This window comes from Oncorhynchus masou, unplaced genomic scaffold (genome assembly GCF_036934945.1).
Source record: "Oncorhynchus masou masou isolate Uvic2021 unplaced genomic scaffold, UVic_Omas_1.1 unplaced_scaffold_2074, whole genome shotgun sequence".
NCBI classification, from domain to species: domain Eukaryota; kingdom Metazoa; phylum Chordata; class Actinopteri; order Salmoniformes; family Salmonidae; genus Oncorhynchus; species Oncorhynchus masou.
Genome location: NW_027008560.1, coordinates 12,898 through 39,592, shown reverse-complemented (window position 1 = coordinate 39,592; position 26,695 = coordinate 12,898). Strand labels below are relative to the sequence as shown.

General features: G+C 44.0%; 1 long non-coding RNA gene and 1 pseudogene across 1 annotated transcript; both read right to left on the bottom strand.

The window, feature by feature from the left end:
- Positions 1–976: 976 nt before the first annotated feature.
- LOC135532867 (uncharacterized) lies at positions 977–6,178 on the bottom strand. The gene is made up of 2 exons (XR_010454411.1): positions 3,533–6,178; positions 977–1,311 (listed from the first exon to the last, which is right to left on the bottom strand). It is a non-coding gene; the product is annotated as an uncharacterized LOC135532867 (long non-coding RNA).
- Positions 6,179–6,185: 7 nt separating this feature from the next.
- On the bottom strand, positions 6,186–26,025 carry LOC135532866 (serine/threonine-protein kinase PRP4 homolog; annotated as a pseudogene).
- Between the last annotated feature and the right edge of the window lie 670 nt (positions 26,026–26,695).

Below are 26,695 nucleotides of genomic sequence, written 5' to 3'. Positions count from 1 at the left end.
GATGGAGGATCTGCAGGCGGCGACAGTACAGCGAGAGCTGACCAAAACGGGCCGTTGTCGGCCGGCTACGGCCGTCAGCTTGACCAGGAGCACTTCTCGCTTGAGGAAAGCAGATTCAGTTGTGTCCAGTGTTACGGAACTGAGCCTGTCTCGAGACTCACGCACTAGGCCGACTTGTGCTCCTTACAAACAGAATCGCATCAGGGTGGGTGCAAGGCCACATACAGTCTTTAAGAGGCCTTGTTCCAGCTCAGCCAAACTAAACAGGACAGAGACCCTTGTCCGGGTCCAGTCTTGGGGTGAGGGATCAACACCAAAACCTACAGGTTGCACCAAAATCAGAAAAGCCAAAGCGAGCAAGAAAGGTACATTGACATCCCACAGAGGGTCACCACCAAGCTCTGCAAAGACAACTAAAGCCAGGGACTTGAGAAAAGCTTAACACATTGGGGATTACACAGACTGTGCATTTAGAAAGCCTTTTCCTTTGCCAGGGGGTTCCTGATCGCTGCCCAAAGTTCTCAAAGTAGAACATGACAGCTAAGTGAACTAGTGTGCCAGTCAATGAATGTACAACATATCTCGTTAGACCTTACCTGAACCCTTTGGTGTCATAACGATATAACATGTCAAAGTTCAGGCACTGTTATCTACGTAGGTACTGGATGCTAGTTGACTAGTGGGAGTTAGCATGTCTAAATAACACTCTGTTCAGGGTTCAAATTATACGAACTCTTTGGGGTGTCAAAATCTTGACTATTTTGAGGGTGTCCTCACTGACTGTTTAAGTTCATATTCTAGCACCCCTTAAATTCAAACCATGGTTGAGTCATGTTTGTTTTTAGTCAGTTGTCATTAAGCAGACGGGCTAAGTCATGATTGTTTTTGTGACATCTTGTCATTATGGCAACACGATTAATGTAGGCTATGGCAGCCTCCAAGTAAACTGTTACCAAAGAAACTCAAAATCTTCAGATAGTCTGTGCCTATGTTTATTGTATTAATATGCCAAATGAAAAATGAACACATGTTGGTTATGTTCTCAATTAAGGACAGAGCATGCACATTGATGTTATATCATAAGGAAACAGTAGTGTACAAGATTACATTGAATAAAGTGAAGGATGTAGACAAATGTGTTACATAACATTAAAAAAATAAAACATTTCTGTTTTAACATTTTCTATTTGAGAAATATCCACAGGGGCTCATTCATGGAACATCTTCCCTGGTCTCAAGTCTTACATGGGCACCAAAGCGGAAAGAGGAGACTGAAGGAACCAAGGCAGGGAAGAGAAGTTCTGACTTACCCTGAAAAACAAAACACAAAATTGCAATGTTACCAGGTGATAACATGAATCTGGCCATATTTATCAATAACAAGAAAAAGTATTACCTTTATTGTTGATCACTTTGGCATAGATTTAGCCACATTATAACCAAAGTTCAATCGAACTAAATACAATTTATCATGATTTCCATATACTTTCTCAGAATCCATAAGCAAAACATCCGAGTTCATGAACAAATCTCAGTCTAACGCCGACTCGTTACGATGACAACGTGTCTAACGCCGACTCGTTACGATGACAACGTGTAATAGTGACTCGTTACGATGACAACGTGTAATAGTGACTCGTTACGATGACAACGTGTAATAGTGACTCGTTACGATGACAACGTGTAATAGTGACTCGTTACGATGACAACGTGTAATAGTGACTCGTTACGATGACAACGTGTAATAGTGACTCGTTACGATGACAACGTGTAATAGTGACTCGTTACGATGACAACGTGTAATAGTGACTCGTTACGATGACAACGTGTAATAGTGACTCGTTACGATGACAACGTGTAATAGTGACTCGTTACGATGACAACGTGTAATAGTGACTCGTTACGATGACAACGTGTAATAGTGACTCGTTACGATGACGTGTAAGTGACTTGTTACGATGACAACGTGTAAGTGACTTGTTACGATGACAACGTGTAAGTGACTCGTTACGTGTCTAACACCGACTCTTTACGATGACAACGTGTAATAGTGACTCGTTACGATGACAACGTGTAATAGTGACTCGTTACGATGACAACGTGTAATAGTGACTCGTTACGATGACAACGTGTAATAGTGACTCGTTACGATGACAACGTGTAATAGTGACTCGTTACGATGACAACGTGTAATAGTGACTCGTTACGATGACAACGTGTAAGTGACTTGTTACGATGACAACGTGTAAGTGACTTGTTACGATGACAACGTGTAAGTGACTCGTTACGATGACAACGTGTAATAGTGACTCGTTACGGTAACAACGTGTCTAACACCGACTCGTTACGGTAACAACGTGTCTAACACCGACTCGTTACGATAACGTGTCTAACACCGACTCGTTACGATAACGTGTCTAACACCGACTCGTTACGATAACGTGTCTAACACCCGACTTCGTTACGATAACGTGTCTAACACCGACTTCGTTGCGATAACGTGTCTAACACCCGACTCGTTGCGATAACGTGTCTAACACCGACTGTTCACGATAACGTGTCTAACACCGACTCGTTCGATGCGTGTCTAACACCCGACTTTCGTTACGATAACGTGTCTAACACCGACGTTCGTTATAGCGTGTCTAACACCGACTTCGTTACGATAACGTGTCTAACACCGACTCGTTACGATAACGTGTCTAACACCGACTTCGATAACGTGTCTAACACCGACTTCGTTGCGATGCGTGTCTAACACCGACTGCGTTACGATAACGTGTCTAACACAGACTCGTTGCGATAACGTGTCTAACACCGACTTCGTTCACGATAACGTGTCTAACACCGACTTCGTTACGATAACGTGTCTAACACCGACTTCGTTACGATAACGTGTCTAACACCGACTGCGTTACGATAACGCGTCTAACACCGACTTCGTTACGATAACGTGTCTAACACCGACTCGTTACGATAACGTGTCTAACACCGACTTCGTTACGATAACGTGTCTAACACCGACTGCGATAACGTGTCTAACACCGACTCGCTACGATAACGTGTCTAACACCGACTCGTTACGATAACGTGTCTAACACCGACTCGTTACGATAACGTGTCTAACACCGACTCGTTACGATAACGTGTCTAACACCGACTCGTTACGATAACGTGTCTAACACCGACTCGTTACGATAACGTGTCTAACACCGACTCGTTACAATAACTGAAGTAGTTACTGATAACATATTTGAAAAATGTCATGTCGACTAATAATTGACTGAGCAAAATGGGATCATCATACAATGCCCCCCCCCCCCCCCGTCTTCCTGCTTAGACATCAACGATGGAATAAAAATCTGCCAAGACTGCGACATTTGCCTCTTCCTAATTTGCACCCTCCCTTGAGCTTTGCCCACATGGAGAAAAGCCACAAGCGTCAGTCTCAGAAGATTTGAATGCTGTTGTTGATTTCTGTATGCAGGAATTTCCCCCGCTTTGTATGATGTTGTCATATTGACGAGTCCACCTTTACAAATACTGTAACTCTCTTCAGAACAGAAACCTTTGTCCAGAGGAGGTTCCTTGCGAGACTCTTCTCTAAAAGGGCGGCACCTAGAACATATAGAGAACAAATGAACAAGTATCTTGGTTCAACTTTGACAGTTACAAGTCAAGCTACCGGACGCCTGATGGTTCAACTTTGACAGTTACAAGTCAAGCTACCGGACGCCTGGTGGTTCAACTTTGACAGTTACAAGTCAAGCTACCGGACGCCTGGTGGTTAAACTTTGACAGTTACAAGTCAAGCTACCGGACGCCTGGTGGTTCAACTTTGACAGTTACAAGTCAAGCTACCGGACGCCTGGTGGTTCAACTTTGACAGTTACAAGTCAAGCTACCGGATGCCTGGTGGTAATCTGGAACCAGTTTAGAGCCATATGCGTAATCAAAACACACTCAGGTACATGTGCAGCTTGTAATGACTCTTTGTTAACCAAAAAGTGTCTGTCACGTGTAGACGAATACAACGATAAATCCTTAACATCTTGTGAGAGGAAACATTTGGAACCACAACTTTTTAATGGTTGAGTGTGGGTGAGCGTCTATGACAAATGCCTTCCCAGGAAAACAGTAAGCAAAATGAATTCGCCATATTGTATTTTACATCAACCCCAGTGTTGTTGGCTTCTAGTATCTAATAACAAGCTGGAGCATCCCCAGAGAACACTCGTGTGCTGACTATCGGCAAATTAACTGGAAGCTATACAACTAAATAGAGTCGCTGGGAGTTATACGAGTTTGCGACTATTTATTTCTATAGCTTTACGGCTTTTAGTATCTACACATGCCATCAGAAATGACCTTGATAAGTGGCCTTGTGGAGGTCTTGTCTCTCTGAAAGGGGAGCCCGGGCTGGAGAAGGAAGTGCTGGACTCTTGTCTCGCTCTCAGCCACCACAGGAAACATCATTGTGGGGGAAAACAGCACAAACATCAGAGTCAGTGAAACAGCACACAAAATGTTGTCTTCTTCTGCTCCTTTGGTTTGAACTAAATCTAGCACGTGAGGGCCGAATTCTAACTTTCGATCTGTACGTGTCAAGTTTTGGCGCACAGATCTCAAGTTTGGATTCCAGCCTAAAAGTCGCTGAACACCAAAGTATTCTTAGCTTAGGTTTGGTGAATTAGCTTTAAAAAGAACGCATTTCAGTTCATTGTTGACACTTTATGGGGCCTGAACATTGGCATTTGTATGTAGGGAAGACATTTTATGGAAAAGGCATACATACTGCATTAGCTACTCATTTAGGCTGTTTTATTTCTGTTTTGGTCCTATAAGATCATCATTATATATGTATAACACCAAATAAAGTAGAGGCAATTACCGATCATAACAAGCAGACTCAAAGCTCAGTGCAGGAATATCCCTGTATCAAAAGACACCATGGTCATACAAAACATGAAAACCAATGACAGATAACAGAGGGAAACAAAACACCTACATAGCCTTATTATTATTATTATTTTTTAGAGAACACACCTAGAAACAATTAACACATGCTTTTGTGTACATAGCAAGACTGCTATCCTCACAGTTTCTAACATCGTAACACCGTAAAGGGAGCGCAGGAAAAGAAAGGTATTCATTACACAGTAGAGCAAATAAAATGTAGCTTTTGCATTAAGAGAAGTACACTGAAGGTGACAGCTTGTTGGATAAAGCCCCCCCCCCCCCCCTCCTCAATTTTCTCTCTACAATTTAGATGCATGACCGATTTGGATTTTTTTTAAATCCAGCTTTGCCATAGTGATTTGAATTATGCTTAAGGAATATATAGTTGTCTTATAGAAACCATATTTCTTGACATAACCATGTCTACAGGGACATCTGGCTAAAACCATGTGTAATATAAAAATAAAATAAAACATGAGGTAATAACCAGTTGGAGTTGATGAGTTTAGTTTTTTAGGAGGGGGGGGAGATAGCTTACCTTCAATGTACTGTAAGTGGTATACAACCTGCTTTAAACATGAGGGGCCATCCCTGCAGGTGTGCTCAAGTAGAACCCAAGGACCCCCCCAACCGTTTGGGTTTTCGGCACTGACAGACCTACAGGCAGCAGCAGAACGGGCATGCGGACCAGGGCCTGCACAGACACCAGGATGTGGGGACAGGGTGGATGGGGGCTTTCAATACCTGGGGAGACGCGGATATAGACATCATTTATGCTGGCCCTGCACCACATCACAGGTAACAGTAAGTCAAAGGAGCTGACAAGGTTGCAGGAGTTTAGTCAACCCACTGTACAAACATCCCACTCAAAAGGGTAAGGGTACTGGGTTACCCTCCCTGCTTGTCATTGCCTTGGCAACTCATGAATGACCGTTAACTCAAAAACCCTTCCCAACAATCTGAATTCACATTTGACTAACCCAATCAGAATTCACATTTGACTAACCCAATCAGAATTCACATTTGACTAACCCAATCAGAATTCACATTTGACTAACCCAATCAGAATTCACATTTGACTAACCCAATCAGAATTCACATTTGACTAACCCTCCCCAATAATCAGAATTTACATTTTACTTAACCCAATCAGAATTCACATTGTTTTTTTTTACAGCAAAAAATATCATCCACCTTCAGTCACCTGCAAGGGGCCAATCAAAAACGGAAGATCTGATTGGATGAAAGTCCAACTCGAGTGGCTTACTGTCCAGGGCTTATAATGAGACAGAACTATCTGACTTGCAGGTAGGCTGAAACTGAACATATGCTATGCAGCAGGCATTCTGCTTGGAGCCCTACTACGGTTATTTACACAATCCAGAAGATCGATGAAAAACGGGAGTGTGTGTGTGTGTGTGTGTGTCAAACAGGGGAAGATAGATAATACTACTTCCTCTCCATCAGCAGTGCCAGATGGGATGGGGGTCCAACCATAGTCAAACTAAGGACTCAGTACTGGTTGCAGCAATCAATGCATGACTGAGTGGATACAGTACGAAGTGGTCAGAAGATCTTCTCCTGGATGTAGGGGTGCTGCAGGGCCTGGTTGATGCTGATCCTCTTGGCCGGGTCCAGCATAAGTGTCTGGTCCAGCAGGTCCTTGAGCTGGGCCACCTTTTGCGTTGGTCCTCGGGCAGACGCTGGCAGCCCACCATGTCAGCCAGCAGCTCCTTGGTGGGGTTGATGGTGCTCATCACTGTCACCTTCTCCTGTGAATGGGTGGGACAGAAGAAGAACAAGTGGGGGAGGGGGGAGAGCGATGGAGGGAGGGCAGGAGGTAGAGTGAGAGAGAGAAAGAGTTGGGATGAGAAGCAGAACAGATAAGTGGCGTGGAGTTGGATGGGGCGGAGCAAGAGATCAGAGTTCGAAAAAGACCCAGAGAGGAAAACAAAACGGTTTTAAAAGGAGAGAAAAAGAGAGGAAAACAAAAACAGTTTTAAAAGAAGAAATGAGTGAAGAAAACAAAGATGGTAGAGAGGAAATTAGCAGAGATATGGAAGGGGGGGTTGGAATAGGAGGAAATGGAGAATGAAAAGAGGGGGAGAGAAAGAGGGAGAAAAAGAGAGGGAGAAAGAGGGGGGGTGGGGTGGAAAAGGAGTAAGGGCAGAAGGCAAGAGCAATGACACCATAGAGATGAGATGGACATATACCGATACATCACATCATTTGGGGTTCGTTTGACTTTTTTTGCAGATCACAAGGTTTTCGAGTCATCCTCAGAAAAGTAGGGTCCTTAAAAATAGACACATGGCTTAGCTTACTATCCTCCATTAACATTCCCACTGAGACAATATGAGAGAAAACAACAACCTCCTACCCTTTCAGTAACTCTGTCTACTTCGGTGTACAGGAAGTTGAGGTTCTGGTCAAAGTGCTGGTCCTTGAACACGCCTTTCCTGATCATCTGTGCAGGATAGAAAGAAAATAGTTAGGGGTCAATTCCATTTCAAATGATTCCATTCAGGAACAAACCAGAAACTCAGAATTTAGATTCTTCAGATTTTAAAAAAAGTTTGGAATTTCAATAACACTTCTGAATAAATGGTTTTTCTGCTGTACAATGTCCCGTAGCAGGGTGAAGGGAGAGTTTCTGTGATTGGTGGATTTTGGTCTGACCTTGTTGGGCATCTTGCCCTTGAGGTCCATGGCGAGCTTAATCATGTGGTTGTTGGTTTTCCCCGGGAAAAGGATCTTGCCCGTGTACAGCTCATACAGAGTGCAGCCAACGGACCACATGTCAATGGCGTGGTCGTAAAGCTTCCCGATGACTGCAAGGACAGATAAAGGCTTTAGGAGACTTGGGTCAAACTATGGAAAATTAGTATGTTTGATGAGCGTTGTGTTCATAAGGGCACACCGTTTTCAAAAAGATTCAAAATGTTTTATAATGGGGATGGCCCCTATTTTACACAGTTTTTCATTCCGTTTGGCGAGTACTAAACACGACAGTTGAATATTTTCCCTTCTAGTTAAGACCTACAGCAGTGTTCTCCAACTGGTCGCGGAGAGCTGCTGCACTAATTCAACCAATCAAGGACTTGATGAGCAGGTGATCAGTTTAATATAACTGGGCTGGAGAAAAAGCCTGAACCTAGTAGCTCTCCGGGTCAAGGCTCGTGACAGGATAAGAAAAAACAAAAGAACAGGAGGAGAAGAACACAAAAAGAGAAGAGTAGGAAAAGACAAGAAGAGAGGAGTCTCACTAATCTCCGGCGCCCTGTAGAACCGGCTAACCAGGTAGGGAGTGATGTCATTCTCTGCCACGTGCGACGCTGAACCAAAGTCGCAGAGCTTGAGGATGGTTTTCGACTCGTTCACCTGTTGAAAACAAATCAATTAAAAAAAAAATATATATATATGCCACTTGACCTATATAAAAACTCCAACCAACAGGTTTAAAACAGCGAACAGCACATTGTTCACACTGGGTGGGTTCAATTAGCTCTGTCAAACAGCACATTGTTCACACTGGGTGGGTTCAATTAGCTCTGTCAAACAGCACATTGTTCACACTGGGTGGGTTCAATTAGCTCTGTCAAACAGCACATTGTTCACACTGGGTGGGTTCAATTAGCTCTGTCAAACAGCACATTGTTCACACTGGGTGGGTTCAATTAGCTCTGTCAAACAGCACATTGTTCACACTGGGTGGGTTCAATTAGCTCTGTCAAACAGCACATTGTTCACACCGGGTGGGTTCAATTAGCTCTGTCAAACAGCACATTGTTCACACCGGGTGGGTTCAATTAGCTCTGTCAAACAGCACATTGTTCACACTGGGTGGGTTCAATTAGCTCTGTCAAACAGCACATTGTTCACACTGGGTGGGTTCAATTAGCTCTGTCAAACAGCACATTGTTCACACTGGGTGGGTTCAATTAGCTCTGTCAAACAGCACATTGTTCACACCGGGTGGGTTCAATTAGCTCTGTCAAACAGCACATTGTTCACACCGGGTGGGTTCAATTAGCTCTGTCAAACAGCACATTGTTCACACTGGGTGGGTTCAATTAGCTCTGTCAAACAGCACATTGTTCACACTGGGTGGGTTCAATTAGACTGAACTGAGTTCCACTCCCGTAATGTGACCGGGAGAAACTGGTAAGGGTAGAGTGCCCTGATCAAAACTGACAGTTATCTCCGCAAGCGGGTCATAATACCAACAAGGCATCATATCATGATGGATTGTTTGGAAATATACAACCTGCTATAAAAACATTTATTCTCCATTAAATGTTTGTTAAAATCTTCTCTCTGGGGGCTACGGTGGGTTAGAGGTGACCGTCTCTCTCTGGGGCTACGGTGGGTTAGAGGTGACTGTCTCTCTCTCTGGAGCTACGGTGGGTTACAGGTGACTGTCTCTCTCTGGGGGCTACGGTGGGTTACAGGTGACTGTCTCTCTCTGGGGGCTACGGTGGGTTACAGGTGACTGTCTCTCTCTGGGGCTACGGTGGGTTAGAGGTGACTGTCTCTCTCTCTGGAGCTACGGTGGGTTAGAGGTGACTGTCTCTCTCTGGGGCTACGGTGGGTTAGAGGTGACTGTCTCTCTCTCTGGAGCTACGGTGGGTTAGAGGTGACTGTCTCTCTCTGGGGGCTATGGTGGGTTAGAGGTGACCGTCTCTCTCTGGGGGCTATGGTGGGTTACAGGTGACTGTCTCTCTGGGGGCTACGGTGGGTTAGAGGTGACCGTCTCTCTCTGGGGGCTATGGTGGGTTACAGGTGACTGTCTCTCTGGGGGCTACGGTGGGTTAGAGGTGACTGTCTCTCTGGGGGCTACGGTGGGTTAGAGGTGACGTACCAGGATATTGTCAGGTTTGATGTCGGCGTGAAGGATGTTGCAGCGTTTGAGCAGCTTCAGGGCCAGGAAGAGCTGCTGGCTGTAGGAGCGCACCGCCTTGATGTGGAGGCCCACGTCTTTGCCATACTTCTTCAGCACCTCGCGCAGGTTCATACTGAGGAGGAGAGAGAGTAGAGAGACACCACATACAATATTAGGGGTGAGTCCCAAAATGGCACCCTATTCACTAAATACTGCCGACATTGCTCGTCCAAATATTTATATATCCATTCTTTTAGATGTGTGTGTTGTTGTGAAATTGTTAGATATTACTGCACTGTTGGAGCTAGAAACACAAGCATTTCGTTCCACCCGCAATAACGTCTGCTAAAACACGTGTAGGTGACCAATAAAATATGATCGATTTTAGCGCACTACTTCTAACCACAGAAGAAGAAGAAGTTCACTATGTAGGGAATATGGAGCCATTTCAGACAGTTTAGTAATCAGTCTGCGCTAAAAAGATTTGAGATGCTGGTTACAACGAAAACAATATCTACTCAGAGGTAAAACACGGGACAGAGTTAGACTGGAAATTGCCAGCAACCTCACGATACTTTTGTATTTTACATTACTCTATTGTCGAAATAAAAAATAAAAAACCACAAACAGAAAAGTATTGATCCTATTTACCTAATTTTACCCAAGACTATATTTTTATTTTACTCTCTCTCTCTCTCTCTCTCAATGGGCGATAATTGTGCACTTTACTTCACACAATTGAATTTAAATTCGGCCTAACTGGATGATGAGGGTGAAGAGGTTGATTTGATTTAGAACAACTATAGTGTAATAATGAGTGTGTGTGTTATGCCTATTGATCAGCGTTAGCACTCATGATAATAATTTGAACGCGCACCTTGAGGCTTGCTACCATTCTATTTTATGTAAACAATTAAAAAAATAAAAACCTTTTACAATACATTTTTATTTACTATAACTCTATTACTAATCAAATTAATTGCATGAAATGCTGTTTGTTGCAGTAGGCCTTTAGAATAATGCAAAACATATCCTGGACTCTAAGTTGATGAACAGGAAGTAAAAACGATGCCAGTCAGACGGCACAGCTGGCCCATCGAAACTACACAATAAACGATACCGAAACTAATTTCACACATGACAGACAATCTGACGAGTGACAATATTAGGCCTATCAGTTGTCAAATTGTACATGAAGAAAATGGCCCAATCTTGTCATTTACAAATGCATAGAATGGAGAATGACAAATCCTTCTTCAGAGTCACATGCAGAAAAAACAAACACATTTTGATTTCTATACAGTATCAGAAAGAGCATATTCTGCCGTTTCTATGACATTTACCTCTGTCAAATAACTCTCATAATTCAAGAGGTGCAGCTCTAATGTCACATTTTCAAAGAATATACATGCGGCCCCTGCATTCAGCACATGACCCCCCCCACACAGCAGCATTGCTTTGGCTACAAGGCAAAAACAAATAACATTAAACTTATGAATATGCTATTACAATTAAAAACATTACTGTAATCCATTTTAAGGGAAACTAAAATAGGCTATAGGCCTATGCTTTTTTTTTCTAGGACAAAACATATCCATGACTATAAAAAAAACAAATAACTATTGTTGTTATTTTTGGTTTAAAATTGATATAGTTCCACAAATATCTCTTCATGCAACTAATCCTTCACAATAGTTGATGCACTATTTATCACGCGTTGGTGCTTATGTTTCAGCACCTTGTGGGTTGATATGCATCTGATGCTAAAGGAGATGACCGGCAACGTTCTCTAGCGGGTACCTGTAGGACGAAAGGCCAGGCGGTTCTAGTGTTTAAAAAGAACAAGCTATAGGATGAGAAATACTGGAAGTATTTTGCAAGTACAGCCGACTAGTGCTAGCTAACGTTAACTGCCCAGCAAAAAGAAAAGAAATCGATACTTGGGAGTCACAGTATTGATATAAAATGGGCAAAAATAATACCACCATTCCATATCGATTTCCCCCATCCCCAGGACAGAGAGCAGCAGACTCCCTCAGACTTCAAAACAGCCTTTTTGCGTCAATAAGACCACCTCTCTTCAGACTCCATCTCCAGCAGCTAAGGCTTTTACAACAAAAAATGATCAATTGAAACCACATTCTTTAACACAGGGAGAGCAAACCTATGCGCAAGGGGCCCACCTTGGGGTGTTGCGGTGACCGTATTGCCGCCACACCGGCGGTAATTACCTCGTTGAGTCAAGGTTTCTCCAAGCTCTGATGCCGCTGCTGGTCATTAGTAGCCTACCAAACTTTCGAACTGCCTGGTACCCAGCACTCTATTGTCCCTCTAAATCACCCTGACATCAATGTAAATGTAATAGAACATCTAATTAAACACTTAATAAGAGCCCATGAGCTTATGTTGCGCAACATCTCTACAGGCTATGCAATTGTGCAAGAAAACAGAGTGATGGCCTCTACTAAAAAGATGATCATGCAGCATTAAAATTTATTAAAAATCAAAACATATAGCCCGACATTTGTAGAACAACTAAAATTATGCTTAATTTAGAGTTATTAATGTATAAGAATACCTATTTCTTTGTTAACCGCTCAACACAACTCAGCATTCCCTCCAATCGTTTGGAGAAAATATCCTTTATTTTATTCAGCTTTGTTCAATTTTATTCTTAACTACGGAATTCTAAGCAAATCTTGTCTGCTAAATGAACTAGCGAAGCCCACAGCCTTTTGGCATAGCCACATCAGGACAACTCAGAGTACGCTATTCTGTTCTGAAATAGACTACAAGTTCTTCAAATCATGCTTCATAAAACCGGTCTAAAATAAATAAAAAATGGCTTTATTGTGAAGGTGTAGGCTATATTAAATTAATTGATTATACTTTTTAAAATGTAGATGTTCAAAAGATCTGCATCAATGACTTGAAACCAGGAGATGCTAAATGTGTTCATTAATTAAGTCAATTACCGTGAAACCGACAGTTATCTGCTTGACAATCACCGGCTGACAACCTTTCGTGACCGTAACAGCCCTAGGCCCACCCTGCCTATACAATGAGAAGGGAAACACTGTTCTCAATCTAGGGGTGCCAGTAACCGGGAGGGTGGTACCTGAGAGGCTCGAAGACCAGGCAGAGGTGCTGCTTGTGGTAGAAGTGTCGGAAGAGGCGCAGGCAGTGGAACTTGTCGTCAGGGTCGGCATCATTGAGTTTCTTCAGGAACTCCAGCTCCTTGAGCCCAGTCTTCTGCCTTTTGGGACAAAGAGACCACTTCGATGAGTCTAAAGTCATGGACACACTGGTGTGCCAGTAGTACAGGTCCCCCTGGAGAGCTATTGGGTGGACAGGGTTTTGGTTCCAGCCCTGCTCTGACACACCTGACTCAGATATTAATAAGTACAGGTTAGTGGAATATGGTGTGTTTGAGCAGGGCTATAACAAAAAGCCTGTACAATATCTACCCACAATAGTAGCTGAGGTAGATATGTAACTAGGAACACAGTGACAGATACAGTAACAGCAGTGTAAGTGATGAGTCAAAAAAAGAGTGCAAAATAAAAAATGGTCAACGCAGATAGTTAAATAGTTAACCAAACCAAACTAATTATTAACCAGTCTTATGGCTTGGTGGTAGAAGAAGCTGTTCAGGGAACAGTTGGTTCCAGACTTGGTGCATCGGTACTGCTTGCCGTGTGGTAGCAGAGACAATAGGACATGGGTGGCTGGAGTCTGACAATTTTTAGGGCCTTCTCCTGGTATAGGAGGTCCTGGATGGCAAGGAGCACTGTACTGGGCTGTACACTCTACCCTCGGTGGCGCCTTGTGGTCGGATGCCAAGCAGTTGCCATACCAGGCGGTGATGCAGCCAGTCAAGATGCTCTCAATGGCGCAGCTGTAGAACCTTTTGAGGATCTGAGGGCCAAAGCAAAATCTACTCATCCTCCTGAGGGGGGGGGGGGGGGGCATTGTCATGCCCTCTTCACGACTGTTGGCGTATGTGGACCATGATAGATCCTTTGTGATGTGGACACGGTAACTTGAAGCTCTCGACCCGCTCCAATACAGCCACGTCGATGTGAATGGGAGCGTGCTCGGTTTCCTGTAGTCCACAATCAGCTCCTTTGTCTTGCTGACGTTGAGGGAGAGGTTGTTGTCCAGGCACCACACTGTCAGGTCTCTGACCTCCTCCCAATATTCCAGCTCATCATCTGTAACCAGGCCTACCACTATCGTGTCATCGGCAAACTTAATGGTGTTGGGTGTTTTGCGTGGCCACGCAGTAGTGGCTGAACAGGGAGTACAGGAGGGGAATAAGCACGGACCCCTGAGGGGCCCCCGTGGCGGATGTGTTGTCGCCTACCCTCACCACTTTCTCTAATGTATTTTTCGTAATGTGTCAGACTCCAGGAAGACTAGCTGTCGCCATTGGCATCAGCTAATGGGGATCCTAAATAAAATAAACAACCTGGGGGCGGCCCGTCAGGAAGTCCAGAATCCAGTTGCAGAGGGAGGTGTTTTAATCCCAGGGTCCTTAGCTTAGTGATGAGCTTGGTGTTTAACGCTGAGCTGTAGTCAATGAACAGCAGGTAGTATCTCCCCAGTTTCAAAATGTTTTCTGCCTACAGAACCGGGTCCAAGACTAGCTATTGGTAAACGACACTCACATGAGCTCGTTGTTCCGAATGATCTTAATAGCAACCTCCTGGCTGGCGCGGGCCACGTCACGGGCTCGGATGACGTTGCTGAACACGCCCTGCCCCGTGTAGCCGTACACACTGTACCGCTTGTCCAGTTTCTCCCCGATATTGAGTCCTGTCAAATAGCAAAAGACATTGAATGTATTAGCTAATTGGTTATGAATAAGTAGGGATTGACCTTAAGCGTTTCCCTGTTGCCTGAGGCAAGTAAACAAAAAACGGCAAAGAATTCCAGTAGGCCTAAAACAGATCTTTATGGTTCATTCCCATTGTTTAGGTGAAAGACAATTTATGGGATTCATGGCAGCCGGGCAAGTGAGCTTGCTCTATGGTTGCGCCATTAGGAAGAATAAAGCCTAACACACACTATTTTTTGCTACACTGGAAGAGTAACTTTTGGTCAATGCGAGCAGAATGCTAGCCACAATATCCATTTGCTCTCAGGTGTGAGCTGGGTGTCCAAATCTTGAAAATAGAACCAGAACTGAATATTATGCTCAAAACAGAGCCGGCACGGTTACGCTTGTTGAACTGAACAGGAGCGTCTCACGCTAAGCAAAAGTTACGCGTCCGATGTAGCAGGCGAGTAAAACAGATTGTCTGATCCCCCTTGATGTTTGAATTAGTGACCAACAAGAAATGGCAATTTTGCAGGTAAACAACCATCTTCACATTTTCGGGCAAATCAAAGTTTATTGGTCACGTACACAGATGTGAAAGCAGCTGCAGCGAAATGCTTGTTCCTCTAGCTCTAAAAGTAATATCTAGCAGTAAAAAATATAAAATAAAAACACACGGACATTAAGAAATATCAAAACACGCCATGTCAGAGACTGGAATATAAATAAACATAAAATATTAAAACGCAACATGTAAAGGGTCAGTTCATGAGCTGAAATAAAAGATCCCAGAAATATTCTATCTGAACAAAAATCTTATTTGGGTAAGGTGCTGAGGAATATTTCTGTCTGTAATAAAGCCCTTTTGTAGGGAAAAACTCATTCTGATTGGCTGAGCCTGGCCCCTCAGTGGGTGGGCCTACGCCCTCCAAGGCCCACCCACGGCTGCACCCCTGCCCAGTCATGTGAAATCCATAGATTAGGGACTAAGGAATTCATTTTAATTGACTGATTTCCTTATATGAACTGTAACTCAGTAAAATCTTTAGAAATTGTTGCATGTTGCGTTTTATATTTTTTGTTCAGTAGTGATTAATGAGTGAATAAGCTAACAAACAAATGAAGGAACAAAATAAGGAAGGAGCTTTAATTCCAAATGGGACTTACGGTAGTATCCCTCTGCGTCTGTCCAGTTGTCTCGGAGGTTGGGGTTCTCCTTGAAGTCCTTCCCGATACCTGCTGCTCGAAACCTTGCACTCTGCAGTGGCCACAAATCACTTAGTGTTAGTATGACGGGAAACCAATGGTTTTTCCCAATGTTAGTTTTTTTTTCTTCCTTTCAAGAAATCAGTTCTTATTCTGATGGGAATATGTGCTTGATTGAGCTTGCCTGGCGCAATGGAACCAAAGGTACGCAATGGAACCAACGGGTACGCAATGGAACCAAAGGTACGCAATGGAACCAAAGGTACGCAATGGAACCAACGGGTACGCAATGGAACCAAAGGTACGCAATGGAACCAAAGGTGCGCAATGGAACCAAAGGTGCGCAATGGAACCAAAGGTGCGCAATGGAACCAAAGGTGCGCAATGGAACCAAAGGTGCGCAATGGAACCAAAGGTGCGCAATGGAACCAAAGGTGCGCAATGGAACCAAAGGTGCGCAATGGAACCAAAGGTACGCAATGGAACCAAAGGTACAGTTCCAAAAGTGCAAATGCTGTCCATCTGGCATCTCATGCAGGCCCATTTAAACACTCATTTGAACCAAGGTCTGACTGTCAGGCTACAATACAAAACCACAGTTGAGGCGGTATTCTGACTTGAGATTGACACGCCAAACTTTTGGTCCCGCACTGACACGAACAAATTATTTTACTCTTAAAGTGCCAACTTGCGTTCTCATCCCGACTCAAAATTGGACAAGCAGTTCTCAGTCGCCTCACAGAAAGGTCACCAGAGAAAACGCTGTGGCCCGGTCTAAAGTTACCCGCTGACAGAAGCTTGTTTGGACAGTAATAACACAAGGGCGACCCGAGACACGGACACCACTCTTAGCAACCCTATCTGACAGGATCCTTTTCCATAGACAACTTAATTAAAAAAAAAAAAAAGTTGAAGACACATTGGCACAAGTCGTGGTGGTCAGATTCCAAACAACGCAATGGAATCAAAGCAACGGGAGGAGTACTCACGTCAAAGTAGGCGGCGAACATGTCATCCGATTCAGTAAACATGTCGGGGCGGAAGGTTTTTTGGGGTTGGTTCCTTCTAGGAAAGAAATGGGCTGGAGTTTAAGATCAAGCACTGTTAATCTGTAAAAGCAACTTGACAACTGCTGCTGTCAATATTACTTTGAAAATATATATATATATTTCATAGATTAAGAAGTCAAGAGTACATGAGAAATTAACATCAAAATAATAAGTAATTGAGTAAACTATGTAATTGAGTTGAACTATATTTGAAAAAGGGTAGCCTAGTGGTTAGAGCGTTGGACTAGTAACCGGAAGGTACGAATCTGTCATTCTGCCCCTGAACAGGCAGTTAACCCACTGTTCCTAGGCTGTCATTGAAAATAAGAATTTGTTCTTAACTGACTTGCCTGGTTAAATAAAGGTAAAATAAATAAAATGTCCAGGAAGTTCGGTGGGTAGGAGCGTTGGGCCAGTAACCGAAAGATTGCTGGATCAAATCCCCGAGCTGACAAGGTAAAAAAAAATCTGTCGTTCTGTCCCTAAGTAATGCAGTTAACCCACTGTTCCCCGGGTGCTGAAGACGTGGATGTTGATTAAGGCAGCCCCCCCCCCCCCACCTCTCTGATTCAGAGGGATTGGGTTAAATGCTCAAGACACATTTCAGTTGAAGGCATTCAGTTGTACAACTGACTAGGTATCCCCTTTCCACTTCTGAATCACTACTACTAGTCTGACGACTACTACTGAGCCTGCAATTGCTGCTACTGCTGGGCTGATTACTACTACTACTAAGCTGACTACTACTACTGCATCAGACAAACAAAACATCCCGAGTGCTGCTGTTTCTGCTACTACTGCATCAGACAAACAAAACATCCCGAGTGCTGCTGTTTCTGCTACTACTGCATCAGACAAACATCCCGAGTGCTGCTGTTTCTGCTACTACTGCATCAGACAAACAAACATGCGGAGTGTTGCTGTTACTACTACTACTGTATCAGACAAACACCCACCTGGGTCAGACACTTCCTGGTATTAACAACAGAGTAATCTATGGTTTCCATAATGTACCAAGCGAAGATCAATTAGTTGAAAGTATTTAACATAGGTCTATGTCTTAGTTGACAGGTCTGATGTACACACACACTTATATACAGCACATATGTTTACCATCTTTCTCCTGTTCAATGAGGTTGTGCTTAGCCTTGATGTTTTCTTCAAAGGTGTCCACGTTTTCCCGCTCGTACTCTTTGACGTCGGCCGTCACACGCTCCAGGATGTCGTCCGGCGAGGGCGAGCGGCTACGCTGGCTGCTCTGCGGGCTGCCGGGCTCCGACATGTTACTGTCCTCGTTCCCTCCCTTGTACTTCTGTTCACAGAAAAATAACACACACATGTCAAGCAAAAATATGCAAGCACAGGCACGAGAATATGTATAAAAACAGACAATATGTATAAAAGTCGAGCAGAATCCCAAAACTTCCTTAATAAGACAGATTGCGCACGAGCTGTTAACCTGATATAATATAATATTTAACAAAGAGACACACCACATAGGATATTACAGTGCCACAGATCACTTTGATAGGATAGTCACAATCGGAGCTCATCCAGTTTATTCTCTAGTGATTATAAACATGATACATTTTAAAATGCGCACCCTTTCCTAAATAATAAAACATTAAAATTGTGCATACAAAATCATCTCTATATGGTCACAATTATTGGTATGCTGGGAGGGCCTACAGGAATTCTGGTTGTTGGTGGACAGGGAGAGAGAGAGCGAGAGAGGGAGGGAGGTTTGTGGATAGGCAGAGAGCGAGAGAGAGAGGTTGGGGGACAGGGAGAGCAGGGTTGGTGGACAGGGAGAGTGAGAGAGGGGAGGGGGGGGTTACATTTTCCAGGAATACAGAACACACTGCCCTCCCTCCCTCTCTGTCGCTCAGCCCAGCCTTCTTCCTGCCTACCGATGTGGTCATCTTACACAACAATCAGAAACTAATGTGATCAACACACCAGGACCCGATCAGCCAATCAAAAAGGTGGGCGTGCCATTAAGCATTTTGATTGACTCCCTTGGCACTTAGCAACACAAAACCTGGGATTAGGGGTGTGGCCAGAGTATTGGCACTGCACACAGTGTCCAACGCCATTCGCATTGTTGAACTAACAATAAAACAGCTGTGCGTGTCATGTTTGCATGCCGTGCATGACAATAGCCAATAAAGAAAGGTTAAAATACATATTGTAGCAACATGGCTGTGTGGCTCTGGTTAAATTAGGTCGGCGCAGAGGGGATGATGATTAGTGTCATTAGTCTTTTTACCCACCTGGACGATGGCCAGACGCTGTAGCCTCCGCTGTTCGATGAGAGCCTCCTCGTCGTCCTCATCCACATCGTAATCTTCCAGCCTATTACAGGACACGTCAACACACACATACAATGTGGTCGTCCACCCCACAACCATTGACAAAAGCTTATATTGCAAATAAAAAAATGGTGTGTGATTTAATTAATGACATTGAAATGGATTAATGTTGTATCATTTGTGTATGATCCATCCATTCAACACGTCTGAGGTAAACAGTAAGCAAATAAAAATTAAAATCCCAAGTGAACTGCCTACACTTCATCTTCAGAGTCCTCCTTGTCGACCTTCATTCCCTCCGAGAGGCTGCCCTTGAACTTGTCTTCTCTGTCCCGGCTCAGTCTCTGTCTCCCCTCCTGGGATCTGGAACCCCACCGCGGCCTCCTTTCCATCCTGTCCCGATCCAATGACCTATGTAGAAGAGTCGCAGGAAAGAAAAGCAAAAGCCAGGTGCAATATGTAAGATTTCCCGATGTTCAATGGTCATTTCAATTAATGATACACAGTGCATTCGGAAAGTATTCAGACCCCTTCCCCTTTTCCAAATTTTGTTCTGATACAGCCTTTTTCTAAAATGTATATATATATAAAAAAAATCCTCAATCTACACACAATACCCCATAATGACAAAGTGAAAACACATTTTAGCAAGTGCATTTAAAAAAAACAAACAACAGAAATACCTTATTTACATAAGTATTCAGACCCTTTGCTATGAGACATGAAATTGAGCTCAGGTGTATCCTGTTTTCACAACTTGATTGGAGTCCACCTGTGGTAAATTCAATTGATTGGACATGATTTGGAAAGGCACACACACACACAACCAATCAAAAGTAAGGACATACCGACTCATTTTTACCATTTTCTACATTGTAGAATAATAGTGACAACATCAAAACTATGAAATAACATAATGGAATCAAGTAGAAACAACCCCAAAAAGTTTTTAAATCAAAATATTTTATATTTGAGACTCTTCAAAGTAGCCAACCATTGCTTTGCGCCCGCTTGGCATTCTTGAAACCAGCTTCATGAGGAAGTCATCTGGAATGCTTTTACAACAGTTTTGAAGGAGTTTCCACATATGTTGAGCACTTGTTGGCTGCTTTTCCTTCACTCTGGGGTCCAACTCATCCCAAACCATCTCAATTGGGTTGAGGTCAGGTGATTGGGGAGGCCAGGTCATCCGATGCATCAATCCTTCTTGGTCAAATAGCCCTTAAACAGCCTGGAGGTGCGTTTTGGGTCATTGTACGGCTGAAAAACAAATGATAGTCCCACCAAGCGCAAACCAGATGGGATGGCGTATCGCTGCAGAATTAATGCTATGGTAGCCATGCTGGTTAAGTGTGCCTTGAATTCTAAAAGACTAAGTGGTGGACAAGGCGTTTGGAAACAAAAATCTCAAATTTGGACTCAGACCAAAAAACAGATTTCCACTGGCATAATTTCCATTGCTCATGTTTCTTGGCCCAAGCAAGTCTCTTCTTGTTGGTGTCCTTTAATAGTGGTTTCTTTGCAGCAACTTGACCATGAAGGCCTGATTCACGCAGTCTCCTCGGAATAGTTGATGTTGAGATGTGTCTGTTACTTGAACTCTGGGAAGCATTTATTTGGGCTGCAACCTAAGGCGCAGTTAATTGCCGATTTCTGAGGCTGGTAACTATAAATTAACTTGTCCTCTGCAGCAGAGGTAACTCTGGGTCTTCCTTTCCTGTGGCGGTCCTCATTAGAGCTAGTTTCATCTTGATGATTTTTGATGGTTTTTGCGACTGCACTTGAAGAAACCTTCATGTCTTAAAGTAATGACGGACTCTCTTTGCTTTTTTGAGCTGTTTTTGCCATAATATGGACTTGGTCTTTTACCAAATAGGGCTATCTTCTGTATACCACCCCTACCTTGTCACAACACAACTGATTGGGACAAACACATTAAGAAGGAAAGAAATTCCACAAATTAACAAGACAACTGTTAATTGAAATGCATTCCGGGTGACTACCTCATGAAGCTACTTGAGAGAATGCCAAGTGTGTGCAAAGCTGTCATCAAGGCAAAGGGTGGCTACTTTAAAGAACCGTAAATATAAAACATATTTTGAAGGGCCTCCCAAATGGCGCAGTGGTTTAAGGTAGTGCTAGCTGTGTCACTAGAGATCCTGGTTTGAGTCCAGGCTGTCGCAGCCGGCTGAGGTTAGGGGAGGGTTTGGCCGGCTGGGATGTTCTTGTCCCATCGCCCACTAGCGACTCCTGTGTCGGGCCTGCGCAAAGCACACATTGTGTCAAGAACAAGTGCAGCTTGACTGTGTTGTGTTTCGGAGGACGCACGGCCCTCGACCTTCGCCTCTCCGAGTCCATACGGGAGTTGCGGCAATGGGACAATTAGATACCACAAAATTGAGGAGAAAAAAGGGTAAAATAATAAAATATTTTTGATTTGTTTAACACTTTTTGATTACAACATCCATGTGTGTTAATTCATAGTTTTGATGTCTTCACTATTATTCTACAATGTAGAAAACTGTACAAATAAAGATAAACTCTGGAATGAGTAGGTGTCCAAACTTTTGCCTTGTACACAGTTGATAGTTCATGTCAGAGCAAAAACCATGCCATGAGGTCGAAGTAATTGTCTGTAGAGCTCCGAGACAGGATTGTGTCAAGGCAAAGATCTGGGAAAGGGTACCCAACTATTTCTGCAACATTGAAAGTCCCTCAGAACACAGTGGCCTGTGGAACCACCAAGACTCTTCCTAGAGCTGGCTTCCCGGCCAAACTGAGAATTCAGGGGAGAAGGGTCTTGGACAGGGAGATGACCACCACATTTCACTGAACTGCTCCTGTAAACCAACACATTTCACTGAACTGCTCCTGTAAACCAACACATTTCACTGCACCTACCCGGTTACGTGACAATACAATTAGAAGAACTATGATAACCTCAAAATAGGTAAGTTGCAACACTCCCCATTTATTTATATATATATATATATATATATATATGGTCTACTTGGACCGAAACGTCATTCTTTATTTTAATCCTTACTCACAATAAAAAAAAAATTAAAAAAAAAATATATATATATTTATTTTATTTTATTGTGAGTAAGGATTAAAATAAAGAATGACGTTTCGGTCCAAGTAGACCATCGGACAGAGAATCGGGATAGAATGACTTGTGTATTTTTAGACTCACAGACATATACACAACACAGGCGGGGACAGTACAGTTATCAGACATGTTGGGACAGAAGTACCTCCACCCACCTCCTCCTGAATGGAGACCTGCTGCGTCTTCTGGGAGAGCAACACCGCCGCCTGAATGGTGAGCGGCTGAGCCTTCGCCGGGCACCTAGAGCTGCGCTGGCATCCCTACGGCCGCCCGCTTCGTCTTGGCTCCGAATCCTGAAAGACACACAGCAACAGGACAAGGTTGTCACACATTCAATGTTCACCATGCATTACCTATAAAAAAAAAAGGGTGTGTGATTTGATTTGGACACGATTCAATGTGTGGATGACGTAAACTGGACTATGTTTGGATGGGAATATCACGGCATCTTCCACATGGCAATTAAGTACTGGTTTTACATCAACACTCCTTTCTTTGCCCTATATTTACATTTATATTTCTTTATGATTATTTTATCCCAGCCCCCATCCCAGCAGGAGGCCTTTTGCCTTTTGGTAGGCCGTCATTGTAAATAAGAATTTCTTCTTAACTGACTTGCCTAGTTAAATAAAGGTTAAATAAATCAAATAAATACTGGCTAAAGCAGCTGTCTACTTGCAATTAGAGAGTTGGGCTAGTAACTGAAATGTCACCAGTTTTGAATACCCGAGTAGACAATGTTGAGGTGCTCTTGAGCAAAGAACTTAACCTTAATTTGCTCCAGGGGCGCTGTACTGCTACGGCTGACCTTGTAAAACAACACATTTTACTGCACCCATCATACTGCTACGGCTGACCCTGTAAAACACATTTCACTGCACCTATCATACTGCTACGGCTGACCCTGTAAAACAAATTTTACTGCACCCATCATACTGCTACGGCTGACCCTGTAAAACACATTTCACTGCACCTATCATACTGCTACGGCTGACCCTGTAAAACACATTTCACTGCACCTATCATACTGCTACGGCTGACCCTGTAAAACACATTTCACTGCACCCATCATACTGCTACGGCTGACCCTGTAAAACACATTTCACTGCACCCATCATACTGCTACGGCTGACCCTGTAAAACACATTTCACTGCACCCATCATACTGCTACGGCTGACCCTGTAAAACAACACATTTCACTGCACCCATCATACTGCTACGGCTGACCCTGTAAAACAACACATTTCACTGCACCCATCATACTGCTACGGCTGACCCTGTAAAACAACACATTTCACTGCACCTATCATACTGCTACGGCTGACCCTGTAAAACACATTTCACTGCACCCATCATACTGCTACGGCTGACCCTGTAAAACACATTTCACTGCACCCATCATACTGCTACGGCTGACCCTGTAAAACACATTTCACTGCACCCATCATACTGCTACGGCTGACCCTGTAAAACACATTTCACTGCACCCATCATACTGCTACGGCTGACCCTGTAAAACACATTTCACTGCACCCATCCGGTGTATGTGACGATATAACATCTTGTTATTATTTTAAATGAGGTGTAGTTTTAAAATGTGAGCCCGGCCCCTTAACCATCCTCGGTGTGGTGTCTAAACACCATCGTATTCACTAGAAACCAAACGGAAGCGACCAGCTGAAATGGAGAGGGACTAAGCTACATTTGCCCCAAAAGAAACACTACTCTTCATTGTAAACTGTTTCGCTACAGTGTGAACTAATGAATACAGCCCCAATGCTCATGGTCTATTCCAGCAGGAGAGTGACAACCCTGAACCTAATAGTTTGTCACAATATGTTAACAGTAAATTAATTTGTGGAGAAGATATTGTGAGAAGATGCATCTCCTCCGTGAAAACAAAGTTGCCTGTTTATCTGTATTAAACACAAAAGGCCAGATTTCTTAACTCATCAACTTGGATGGTTTTTTTTTGTGATGCGTGTGTGTGTGTGTGAGGCATGAGGCCAAACAATGTCCTGACCTGCCAGGTGAGAGTCTCAGTCGGTCCACCTCTCTCCTTTGACTCTCTGGGGGGCTCGGGTGGCCCCCTCTGAGTGGTGGCGGTGACCTGGCCCTTCGCTCGCCTCCGGTGGAGGCCCGGAGGTCCCGGCACTGTGATGGGGACTTGCTGCGCTGCAGCTGGGAGGCAGGACCTGGCGGCCTCCCTTGGAGGCCAGGAGAGCAGTTCTCATTCCCAGAGGAAGAGTCCTTGGTGGGGGACTTGATCGCCTTCTTGTGTTTGTCCTGGCTTTGTGCCTCTCTGCTTTGAGCCGGCAGGGTAGGCTGCTTGCTAGTGCCAGGAGGAAACTTGGACGCCTGTGCCCTTTCCTTGAAGCAATCTGCACTCCTGGAATGTCTCCTGTTGTCTCTATCCCTGGACGTGCTCAGTCCTCTCATCTGATCCTTGGTCTTGCCGTCCATCTTTCTCTTCCTGCCGTTTTTATTGGGATTGTTCTGCTTAGCTTTGCCGGCGTCTGTCGACTCTCGCTGGACTCCACCGGTGTCTTTAGCAGTCTGCGAGCCTGAGCCAGCCACGTGCCCCGTTGCCCCTTTCCAGAAGTGCTGCCCGTTGCACATCCTCTCCCCCTGAATCTCCTCCTCCACCCCAGAGTGGTATCCCTGGAGTATGAGAGCCATGCCCGACTGTACCCCCCTGCCACCCTCAGTCATTTCACTGTCGAGCTCGGCTTGGATCAAGGCCCTCTGTTTCTCCAGCTCCTCCAGAAGCGCCATCTCATCGTCTTCCAGTCTATGCGGCTTGGCGGAGGAAGAGTATGGGAAAGCGTTGTCGTCGCCACCGGTGGGGAAGCCGTCAGTCAAGGGGCCGTCTTTACGCTTGTGCTTTTTGTGCTTGTGCCGGTGCTTGTGGCGTCGCGCCTTGTCATCAGGTGAAGACTGCTTGTGTCTCTTGTGTTTGCTGCGGTGCCTGTGCTTCTTTTTCTTGGTCTTAGCGGAGGTCGCGGCGACCATGAGCGTCGACGAACTGGCCTCTGCCTTCCCTGCGACTCCTTCCTCCTCTGACAGGTCCTGGTTTTCCTCTTCATTGCCACTCTCTGCTTTCTCTCCCCTGCACATGACAGGACATGGGAAGGAGTAATGTAATGATTAATCAACTAGAATGCTCCATGGTAATCGGTTCATTTGACAACTATTGCTGGTTTAATATACAACTAGTTGTGCAACTTGAGTGTTTCTCAGACCTTTCACTGGGGACCCCCAGTCGTTACACAATTTTGTTGCAGTTTGAACAAGCCCACCTGATTCAATTAGCTAGTCAGGGGCTTGATGATTGGCAAGTTGAATCAGATGGTCGAGCTATTGATTATAGCAAACGGCTGGGGGTCTCGGCTAACCTTGTCCAGTATTTATCCTAGTTTCTTTACCATAACATAGGTTTGTAAGCTAGCTAGCTAGAAGCGAAACAGACTCTGGCTAGCACCTAACAACGCGTATATAAGACGATTTTTTTCGAAACAATAACTGGTTATGACCACACGCAGAATAACCTATATGGAAAACTATACATTTTAGCTACCTAAAACACAATTTAAAAAATATCTTACGCTTGTTTTTTCTCGCTGTCACCAGTTAACATTATAAAGTCAATGGCAGCCATTTTCAGTGAGGGGATTCGATTAATCTCGTCCAGGCGCCCGTTTCAGCGTGTTTCGCATTAGCTAAAAGTTGATGGCATTCAATGTGGGACAGTCTGCCTCCCGGGCGTGAGCCAGTTGCCCCGTTCAAAGCCCGTGACGAAGTTGGCTAAAAACAAATATGTTGTAATTTAGCACGTGTTGTAATTAGTAGGAGGACTCTGTGATTTCCCATGCAGATGTGATTGCATGGGAAATTCCCCCCAAAATGTATGGAAAATAGATGTTTCTGGACGATGCACCATGTTACCTTGTTGACAAAATGAGCGAGCGACACAGATTACTGTTCGAGTTGAAATGGAGCTCCTACCCAGTGCCCCGGAGTTCAGCGTAATCGAATAGGCATATCGTTTACTTTGGACATGCGCAATGGATAGGAAAGCGAGACAAACCAAAGCGTTGTCTTTAAATTATTTTTCGTCTGTATCCTCTATATGAGAGATTTCGAAATAATTCATCTTCCTTTTGCGTATACTTTGATCTTTACAAGCTATTATACAATGACTTATTACATCAAATGTTTCAAGAAGACAATAAGTAATTTACTGCACATAAACTAAGCATACCATTGACAGTGGTCCCTAAAAGGTCAGCATGGGTTTGGCTATTTTGCAATCTTGGATCCAGTTTGTTTCGGAATCGGGAATGTTTACATTT